Source organism: Lepidochelys olivacea, assembly GCF_965140295.1.
Source record: "Lepidochelys olivacea isolate rLepOli2 genome assembly, chromosome: 22".
In the NCBI taxonomy this organism is placed as follows: domain Eukaryota; kingdom Metazoa; phylum Chordata; order Testudines; family Cheloniidae; genus Lepidochelys; species Lepidochelys olivacea.
In genome coordinates, this window is record NC_140432.1 from 18,564,459 (window position 1) to 18,575,510 (window position 11,052).

At 44.4% G+C, this 11,052-nt stretch overlaps 1 long non-coding RNA gene across 2 annotated transcripts; it reads right to left on the bottom strand.

Annotated features, from left to right (window-relative positions):
- Positions 1–3,975: 3,975 nt before the first annotated feature.
- LOC311511268 lies at positions 3,976–8,819 on the bottom strand. 2 transcript variants are annotated; one of them, XR_014709239.1, is made up of 3 exons: positions 8,805–8,819; positions 8,476–8,667; positions 3,976–4,414 (listed from the first exon to the last, which is right to left on the bottom strand). It is a non-coding gene; the product is annotated as an uncharacterized lncRNA (long non-coding RNA). The 2 variants fall into 2 exon arrangements; XR_014709240.1 differs by lacking the exon at positions 8,805–8,819 and having other exon boundaries at positions 8,476–8,751.
- Between the last annotated feature and the right edge of the window lie 2,233 nt (positions 8,820–11,052).

Consider the following 11,052-nt stretch of genomic DNA (forward strand, 5'->3'; position numbering starts at 1 on the left):
CGAGACCTACGAAGGGCAGGAAGGCAGTGCCTGTGCAGCCGGAGGCTAGTGGTTTCAGGTTGCGGGCATAGACGAGTCTTCCTCACGCTGAGGGCAGGTAGTGGCAAAGAGCCTGAAAACCTTGGGTCCCCGAAGGAAGTGTCACAATACAAGCACCAGCTATCCCATTCCTCCAGCCCCCTCAGCCAATCCTGGGCTGCTCTCTAGAGTACGGTTTCCCATGCTGTGTCCAGTCCAGGTTTAAATGTCTCAAGTGACAGAGTTCACAGCTAGAGCCGGGTGAAAATTTTTGGCCAAAATTGTTTCTGGTGAAATATACAGATTTGGGGATACCAAAAATGTCACAAATATGTGTTGGTTTCACTGAATTGTTTTGATTGAAAAAACAAAATATCTGGGAAAGCTGAAATGTTTGACGTATTCCAACCCTGGAATACTTTGAAAATGAAAAGTTTTAATTTTCTGTGTCAAAATGGCTTTTCAATTTATTTTAAAAATACAGAAATGTAAAAACAAAATAACAACAACAACAAAACTCAAAATCTAGAGAAAACAGTTTCCTGTAGAACTAAATATTTCATTTGACCCAAAATGAATTTTCTTTTACTTTTAGATTCACCAAAAAATCAAAAAAAAATTTTTTCAGGTCCACCCAAACAAATGTATGTTTGTTTTTTAAAATTCAGTATGGCCAGCAAACCCAAAAATTCATTATTTGGAATTGGGATTCTAACAGAAAGTAGGCAGCCAATGCCAACCCTTTGAGCAAAGCCTTGAATGGAGCTGGTTAGCTATTTCCATTGGTGGCCACAGGTGATCTGAGACAAGCTACCTAGCAAAGTGATTATCCCGGTAGCTGAGCAATAGTGCTCTGCAATGCCATGAAGGAGAGACTTAGATTTGGTTTGAGCAGACCTAGAAAGTGTTTCAGGGCATGGCAAAGAGCACTGGTCTGGGGATGTCCAAGATGAGGATCAGCAAAAAGTAGATCGTCTGGGCTCAAAATCACTGCTTAATCCAGGCTCCAAGATTCATCTGACTTTTATTAATTCATCCTGAACAAATACTTCTATAACCCAGAGCGGGAGGCAGGTGACTCCCTGCAGCTTCTCATTGTCTTTACAGGTCTCTCACCCAAGTACAGAGCTGGCCCCACTCTGCTTAGTTTATGAGACCTAAGGAGGTCACAGTCTATCACAGCTCAGCTGCATTCAGTGTTTAAAGAACGTGTGAAGGGGGCTCAAGGGTCACAAACCCAACCAAAAACTGAAATCAACCTGGGGATGCCCTTTAAGTACTGCTGCTTGCAGATGATGATAGATAGAACCCCCATCCCCACACATTCTTTCCATAGGGCTTTGAGCCCTGGCTGCCAGTCTAAGCAGTTGTTGACACCAGAGATGCGAATAGCTTCAGAAAAGGCTGAAGGGAGGCCCTTTCTCTCCAATCAAAAGCAGATTGTTCTTTCCAAGTTACAATTGCTAACTTGTGGGGAAAAAAACCCACCCCACCCTCTTGCGTGACACTCTCAAAGCCATGTCACCCGGTCTGGTGGAATCTGGAGAGAAACGATGGCTTTGTTTAGAATTAGTTGGACCAGGTCCACTGGGCTGGTGATGGCTGTACCCGCACATGGCTCCCATTAACTGGGCTGGGAGTCAGTTACAGGAAAGATGATTAGCCTGAAGGGAAACTGCTGTATTCAAAACAGCCTATGCCTCACTTTCTCCATCTGTGTAGGACTGAAGCCAGTAGGTTCAGGGATTGGGCAAAGGAGCATGAGTGCTGGGGAGATGAGCCAGACAGGCAACCCCGGGGTGTTTACTGGAGTTCTCTATCTATGGAAAAGGTAAAATGTGAGCAGCAGGAGGACAACCTTTCCCCATACATACATCCTCTCCCTCCTGCCGAAGTACTTAGAAAACAGTCCTGGAAACGCTATGCACTAAGGCTCCCAGCCAGGAGGCCCTTGGCTTTGGACATTGCTGAATCCATCAAATGATTTCACGGAGGGGGGCCACTAAACAGCAGCAGCTTTTGGTTACTGTTGACCTAAGGCAGAGTCATACAAGGGTCCACTCCTGATCCCCAGAGCCAGCCAGTTGCCCACAAGGGGGCTTTTTCATTAGGTTAATTAGGCTTGTAAGGCAAGGAGCAGCCCCAAATGGTCCCAAGGGTCTGTGAAAATATTACACACATCCCTCCAGCCTGGGTAAATACCCTTTCAAAAGATTGCATGGGGGAGGCCCTTCCCAGACACACACATTACTGTAATTCGCAATGGTCTGAAAAGAAAGGAGAAGTAATGGGGACAGGGAGATTCTTCTGGGCAATATTTTCAGCTGAGTCAGGCCATTCCCACACAGGCTAGGGCTCCTAGTTTCTAATTACCGTAACTCATGCTTCAGGAAAGAAAGATAAATACACATACTTCCTGGAGCTTAGGGAAGGGTGATTGCAACAGAGATACAGTTTCCCCACCTGAATGTTTACCAAACAGCAGGGGCTCCATATAATGTAGCTGCATCAAGTTGAGGTTGCAAAAAATGATAGTCTTTTTATTTCATTTTTACCTTTTTGAAAGGATGTGGGGCTTCCACCCCTAGCCCTCCCATAGCTGTTGCCTTTCTTGGGTGGAGCCCTGCCTCTGCCTCCCTTCTGACTTGGGTATTTACAGGTTGAACAGTTCCTGGACTTCACTGCGTTATTTCAAGCAAAGGACAGTCTAACTAAGCAGGCCTTTTTGGCTTCCGCCTCCGAGACTGATAACCGTGTAACTTCCCACAGTTATAAATGACCACACAGCTCTTTCGAAACAAAAACATTTATTCTTATGGTATTACACATCAAACATTAAAAACACTAAAAGAACCTACATGCACGCTAATAAGCATGCCAGAGGTCACCTCCCCCCATCACCCCAAGTGTTCTGGTTGATATCAGTCCTAACCCTGCCCTAAGGAGTGGGACCCTCCATGAGCCAGAGGCCTTGTCCCTTTGCTGGATCAGAATGAAGGCCCCTCTGAATCAGCTTAAACTCAGGCTATTTATTCAGAATAGAATTCAGAAATCAGAAAGACTCCTTTCTTTGTCTGTTGGGTCCCTGGAAAATCCAGTTGGAAGAAACGTGAATAGGTAATCAGCCAGACAATGGATTAGCCAGTGCAAAGCTTCAAAAGGTCTGATAACCGGAGGAAATATATTAGCGTACCCCCTCCTCCTAGAGAAGTTACACACAATCACACATAAGCAATTGCATTTTAATACAATGCACCCCAAATGTATTAAGCTTAAGGTTTGTCTAGGAAATTGCCACCTGTCACACCACAGTCATGGCCCTCTCCAACTGTGCTAATCTACCTCAGTCCAGCCCAACAGCACCCTCTGCCACTCCAATTCCTGGACGAATTGCATGATGATGATTAGGAGATAAATAAGCAGTGACTAGGATGAGACCTACCAGACTCAGCCACCTGTGAACTATGAACCCAATTCATCTCCCACTGAACCAAGTGGCAAGACTCCTATCAGACTCTAAATCCAAAATCTAATGAAACTAACTGCCTGATTCAGTAAAGTGCGTAAACATGTGCTCAAGTCCCATTGACGTTAATGGGGCTTAAAAACATTACTGAATCAGGGTCTAAGAGTGGATTTGAATTCATCTCTCCAGAGGTATCAGGCTAGTGCATTCAATCCTAATACCACCTACTTCCCCATTCCGCACCTTTACAAAGGGGGAAGCATCATAAAAGGGCATCTGTCCAGTGGCAGAGCAGGAAACAAATACAGGAGCCGTCGCTTACCATTCATGTCAACACTATTGTAAAAAGTGGGCCTATAAATTTACCCTAGTTGTGAGCTCATCTGTGGGACAGTGGATAAAAATGGATAAAAGTTTAAGAAGCGTTCCAATAACCTAGATTCTTTGGGCCTGTATATTAATGCAACAGGGAACAAACTTGTAGGGAGACATTTGTATACAAATCCTTTTTTATTGTATCTTGTTACAATATATTTGCATACCAATAGAGAAAACCATGCTAATCTGGTTAATTCAAAAGCACAAAGCAATTAATTATGAAGAAATGCTTCTAGAAGGACAGGATGGCGCTTGTGCATGATGCAGTCTCAGTGGTGCTGAGGACTCCCATCTTTGGCTTTTTGCGCCCAGCTGGCTCTTTGAGAAGGTAGGAGGGCTTGCACTGGATACATGGCTATTGCCCAGCACCGGTGAGTATTTAGAAGGTGACGCTGTCTTCTATCACTTGGTGTTTCTCCCCACTACCACTATGACAATTACAATGATGAGGAAAATTACTCCTACGACGATCCCGATGATATTCAGCATGCGGGCAGTGCGAGAAGCTTGGGACGCTCGCTCCATGTCACCTGTCCCAGTGGCATTCTCTACCTGGAAGGGAAACACAGCCCACCTCACCCATCAAAACAGTTATTTAGATTCCAGGCTTATAAAACCCCACCCCAAAGGGCGCCCATCCAACGGTCCATGTGCCGTCAATATATACAAGGACACAGGAATTACAAAGAAACAATCAAAAAGCAGCTGCATGTCTGCCTCTCTCCTACCACATGTCATTTGATTAACTGTCACATGGCCAACATAGCTCAAACACATAAGAACAGCCATACTGGGTCAGACCAATGGTCCATCTAGCTCGGTATCCTGTCTTCTGATAGTGGCAGGGGCCAGATGCTTCAGTGGGAAATGGACAGAACAGGGTAATTATCGAGTGATCCATCCCCTGTCGTCCACTCCCAGCTTCTGGAAGTCAGAGGTTTAGGGACACCCAGAGCATGGGATTGCATCCCTGACCATCTTGGCTATTAGCCATTGATGGACCTATCCTCCATGAACTTATCTAGTTCTTTTTTGAACCCAGTTGTACTTTTGGCATTTTACAACTTCCCCTTGCAATGAGTTCCACAGATTAGTTGTGCGTTGTGTGAAGAAGTACTTCCTCATATTTGTTTTAAACTTGCTGCCTATTAATTTCATTGGGTGACCCCTGGTTCTTGTTTTATGTGTTAAGGAGTAAGTACCACTTCCCTATTCGCCTTCTCCACAACCTTCATGATTTTATAGACCTCTATTATGTCCCCCCTTAGTCGGCTCTTTTCTAAGCTTAACAGTCCCAGTCTTTTTAATCTCTCCTCAGATGGAAGCTGTTCCAGACCCCTAATTCTAATATATCTTTTTTGAGATGAGACAACCAGAACTGCACACAGTATTCAAGGGGTAGGCGTATCCACCAGTCAGAAATCCTACCATTAGCTGTTTCAGCCTTTGGACATACCCATTCATAGAGATGGGCTTTCCACCATGCCTCGAGGTTCAACAAATTCTGGGGGAATCCATTTATCCTAGGTACGTATCTGTCCCCATTACAATAGTAACAGAGCACCTCACAGTCACTAGTGAATTTATCCTCACAGCACCCCAGTGAGGTAAGGGAGGGTAGCTATGCCCATTTTACAGGTGGGGAAGTAAGTCACAGGGAAGCTAGCATCCTTGCCATCGGACCATCATGGGAGGAAGCTGAACACTCCACAGGAAAGGGGGCTAGGTTTCCAGATGGAGGTCAGTCACATTCAGGACGAGAGCTGGTCAAAATGTGGATGGAAAACATTAAAAAAAATTCATCAACATTCCTGTGACTTTTTGGGAGGTCTTTTTATTTTTAATCAGCTCTCTTCAGGATCTTCCTGTCATACCCTGTTTGCTGCATCACACAGTATGGAGGGGTGATTAATTAAGTTGTCGGTTGGGGAGGAAGGGAGGGTGGAATAATACAAAGCAGAAATTCAATCATTCAGTCACCAAAAGGAAATAAAGGGTTAAGTGACTCTGGGTTTTTTATAAGTAAATTTGGCAGGCTTCAAGACTAAAGCCCTGATCCTGCCAAGACTTACTGCGTGCACATAGCTTTACACATCTGAGTAACCCCTTTGGTAGAACTATTCATGTTCATAGTGTTAGGCCTGGGCAGAACTGGGGCTTAACACCCTGGCTCCACAGAACAAGCGTGCCTGGATAGAGCTGGGGAAGTACGATCGTAATACAATTTGTTTCACAAATTTTACTCCTCCTGTCTGTGACTGGCCTGCAAACAGACTGGCTGTTATTTCATTATTGGAAGTTACCGGGTGGGTAGTTTTGTGAATAACTTGTGGAGGCTTGCTCATCTGTAGGCAGCTCATTGAACGTTTGTGATATTTGGAATGGGATCTACCCATTTTCTAAAGAATTCAGAGCTTTTAAGGCCAGAAGGAACCACTCTGATCATTTAGTCTGAGCTCCTTTATAACACAGGCCAGAGAGTTTCACCCAGTCGTTCCTCATGTGGAGGAAATTGCTCTTCTCAGTACACAAGTGAACACTATTGAGACCAATAAACTTGTGACAGAACTACAGCATGTCTCTTGAGAAGATGTGCAATGTCTATTTAAAGACTCCAAAGACAGTGAATTTAGCACTTCCTTTGGTAAGTTGTTCCAGTGTTTAGTTACCCTCACTGCTAAAAGACTGAGTCTTATTTCCTATTTGAATATTTCTAGCTGCAGCTTCCAGCCATTGGACCTTGTTCTGTCTCTTTCTGCTAGCCTAAAGATAGCCTTAATGTCAGATATCTTCTTGCTGTGTAAGTACTCAGGGAAGATTTTAAAAAATATTTAGGATTTCAATGGGAATAAGGTGTCTCGGTGCTTCTGAAAATCCCACTAGACGATTATCTGACTCTTTAGGTGCCTAAATATGTTTGAAAATCTGGCTTTTAGCAACAGTGAATGTATCACCTTGCTACAACATATGCTATGGAGTCATCACCAGTTTCATGAGCTATGTACATATTTACTCCTTCCTCGGAAAATTAACATATGCAAAAAGAACTGTTGTTTCCATCACTGGAATTAAATAAGGAATAAATTCTCTCCACTGAGGAAACCCAGGCATACAGAGAGACTGATTCTCCTGGGAAAGTGATCTTATATTAGATATCAGGGAAAGGCCTTCTAAAGGCCCTTATTACTTGGAAAAGAATATGAGATCAAACCCAGCAAAATATTCTTAGCGCAGCTACGATGGCAGCTGATAAGGCCAAGCACGAGCCGTGAGGAAAAAGCAGAAAATATTGCCCCTCACCCTCCCTGACTTCTAAGCTTTCAAATGCCTTTAACCCTCTTCCCCTCCTGTTTCCTCCTCAAATTCCACAGTCATCTGGTTTGTGTTCCTCCTCATGGGGAGGACCTCTCTCTGACGAGATAACCTTACTCCCTAGTCTGGTGGGAGAGGCTGCTGCCAGATTAAACCATGCTTCCTAGCGGGAAGCAGCAGATCTGGCTAGGCACCAATCACATGCCCCCTCTCCACTTGGCCAGTCACCAACCCTGTCACAGAACGGACACATGTTGGCACTGAAACCCAACCACGCGTGTCCTCTTTGCTCAAAGAGGTTACATGGCTAATTAAAGTGGAGCCACACTCCTCACCAGAGTATCAGTGGTGGCCTGTGCTGTCGTCCCTGTGTATTTACTTCATCGATCAACAAGTCTCTTAGGGCAATGACAGCTTCAATACTCCACTTGGTTATTGCTCAGAAGAAAATACATGTCAACTGGATATCTCAATAAAAGTGAAAAGAAAAAAGAAAAAAACACCTTTCACAGACAAAGGTTTCTAGTAGCCAAAGTTTCCTACTCAGCACATCAGCTCACTGACGGATTTGTCTATAAAATTCTAAATATCTTTGGGAGCTGGGGAAAAAACAGTACAAATTATTTGTATAGATGCAAAAATGCAATTCCTAATGAATCCTCATGAAAGAAGCTGTGCTGTCAGAGACTGATAGCCTCTGTTTACGCCCAGAATTGTCCCAGCACATATGCATAACTGTAAATCTATCTACATGGTTAGTTGTGTGAGTGAGTACACAGCAAGGGGATTAAGTGTGCATTGATCACAATGAAACTCATGGCAGAATTTGATCACTCCAAGGCAAAGGTCCTCAGCTACTGTCCCCAGGAGGCGAAAATCCCCATCCTCAAGCTAACGGTCAGAACGCTGGACACAGAAGTCAGTGCTGCGTCTCTCCATTCACAAGGAACGCAAACAGCCCACACTCCAGTGCTCACACGCATATCCTTCACTTACACCCAACACCACCTACAAAGGAACAGTTCAAGAAAAATGTTGTCCCTTCCCAGTCAGTTCACTTTTGGAAGCAATAATCCCCACACTTGCTTAAAGTAGCCCTAGAAAATCGCTAAAGGAAAATTGCATTATTCCCTATAACTTGTGGGAATAAAATCCAAACATTTAAACACCTTTGCATTGAAAATTAGAGTTAGCTTCTCCAACTCTCTCTGTAACAGACATTTTAAGACCACATTTGTAAATCAAAGTTTGGAAATACACCGATAAAAAAATTAATAAACATAAATAAATGCCAAACTTACTCTGAGAGAAAAGATGAGAGCAGCTATTCCAAGTGGAAGGCAGCAGCACAACAAGTTAAAGATAGACAGGGCCAGGTAAGTAGGGACATTTCTTTGAGCTGTCTCCATCTTCAGAAGCTGTCCTGTTTAAATTCTCTATTGCAGAAGCTAGGAAGGCTTTGAAGAATAGTAACACTGCTTCCTCTGTTAAAACTTGAAACGGGGGAGGGGGGAGTAACCAAGGGAAACATACTGCTGAGCAAAGCATGCACTTGCGTGCAAGGTTTACAGACTCCCTTCCCCATCCCATCCCATCAACTACTGGTTGAGTTTGTAACCAAGCTACTCACCTGTTTCAAATTAAATTTCTGTGATGAATCTAGCAGGATTTTCAGACTGGAATCCTGTTTGGGGGGGGTGGGGGCATACAACCGGACTGCTAATAAACCCTTGATACTGTAAAACAGAACGCTGTTCTTGAGGAGTGGGCAATTCAGCTTCCAGCTGTCTTATGGTATAAAAAGTAGAGCTGCTCAGAAAAACTTCAGCTTAGCCATTCTCCATCAGAGATGGCGGTGCCATCCAAAACTGAAACGCTTCTCAAAATGTCAATTTCACAGACCTTTCATTTTGGAGAAAAACTGGGGGAGGGAGGGGAAAGGTGTCCCATTTCAACATTTGTAGAACAAAATATTGTTAGCCTCCATTTCAATATTTTTTGGTTGTTTTGTATTATAAAATAGATTATAATATAAATTGAAAAAGCCAAGAATTTTCTTTGGTGGAGAATTTCAAAGTTTGAATGAAAGCCAAATTTCAACACTGCAAAAGTCCTCTGCAAAATGGAATTTCCATCCTCCTCGCAGACCTAACAGCAAGTTATCTATTGGGGCTTTTTCTATAGGTTTTCGTTTCTGGGTTACAACACCAACCATCACCAGTGGCTTAAGCATTTCTTTTTCTTTGGGGGGAGGGGCACTTTGCAACCAGCTGGGAATTACTGGTTTCACCTCAGGCCTTCAGCTCAAGCAGCCGTGAGTTACTGTTTATATTACAGTAGCATCTAGAGGGTGCAACTGAGATCAGGGTCCACTGTGCTCCATGCTGCATAGACACATGGTGAGAGACAGTCCCTGCTCCAAAGAGCTTCCAATCTCAAAAGACAAGACAAAGGGAGGGAAGAAAGGAAATAGTATTGTCCTTGTTTTACAGAGGGAAAGCTGAGGTGGAGAGAGATTAAGGGACTTAACATGAAAATCTGTGGCAAAGCACATGCCAAATACAGATCTCCCGAGTCCCAGTCTAGTGCCCTACCCATAAAACCATTACTCCCCTCCCACTCAGTCATCATCGCTTAAGTTATAACCCACTTCCTCCTTCAATTCCACTCTGCTGTAGACTATCCCCTATGCCCCGGAGGAGGAACAGAAGAGTTCCTCAACCACTTAACAGCAGGAAGAGAAAGGCAGTCAAGATGAGAACATCGTGTCTTGCTCATGCACCAGGCCATGATTATGTTGCATGGTAGCGGCGCAACGTTAAGATGCAGATGCTACCATGAGATGTCAAGAGATAGTAACTGTACTTTATAGGGGCTCCCGCTGACTCCATGTGGCAGCGAAGTGGCTCACCCTCAGGCTGGCAGGGGTGGAGTTTCGCACCTGTGGAGGTCAAGCTGGGTGTTGTGCGGCTGAGGTGGACGTATGTTTATATTAGAGAGGCAACAAGAGTCAAACTGCTCTTCCTCCTAGCTGACCCACGGACTCATGCTGGGCTAGCTAGGGAGAAAGAACATGCCTAACTCTGACACGTGTTGTGTCATTCACAGCACTCTGGGTGCCAGCCATAAACGTAAATAAATGCCAAACTTACTCTGAGAGAAAAGATGAGAGCAGCTACAGAACTGCTGCTGCATCATGGCACATGTCCAAACGAGGCTGACAAGTCCCAGTGTCTTTTGGAAAGCAACAACAAATCCTACAAATACGACACCACTCCTGCATGGCCCCTACACTTCCTCAAGCCCTCAGAGAATTTACTACTTGACCTAACACCTCACTGGTTGGCTGCCCTCAGATCACACTTGGATATGGATTTCAGGGCATGAATAACCTGTGCAAGTGATCTTTGATCCCAACTCTGAATAAAAGCACACACAAGCTAGCATTGGCTTAAATGCCACTCTGACACGCCTTCTGCGCACAGAGGAGGGGGCAAAATGGGTTGCAGCTAAAACAGTGCTCAGAGGAAAATAACAGAGCAACCACTGCGGGAGGTACATAGGCATTGGGACCAATCCTACAGCCCTGGCTTTGGCAAGTCTCCTGATTCATTTGCCCAAGGCTCTAGGAAGGGCTGTGGTCTTCTGAACTCAAGAAATTCCCTTCTGGGATTTGTTCTCTAGGACAATGTGAGATGGAGTTTTCTGACATTGAACTAGGAGAACAGGGAAGGGACTGTGGAGATTTGTTGGGCTTGGAAGTTCTGCAGGCCCCTCTTTCCAGGGGCTTGGCTGGCTGCAGGATTCAGTGTCACAGGAACCAGCTAATGGCTGCTATACTCACATATTATATATTACAGTCTAGTTTAAATTTCCAT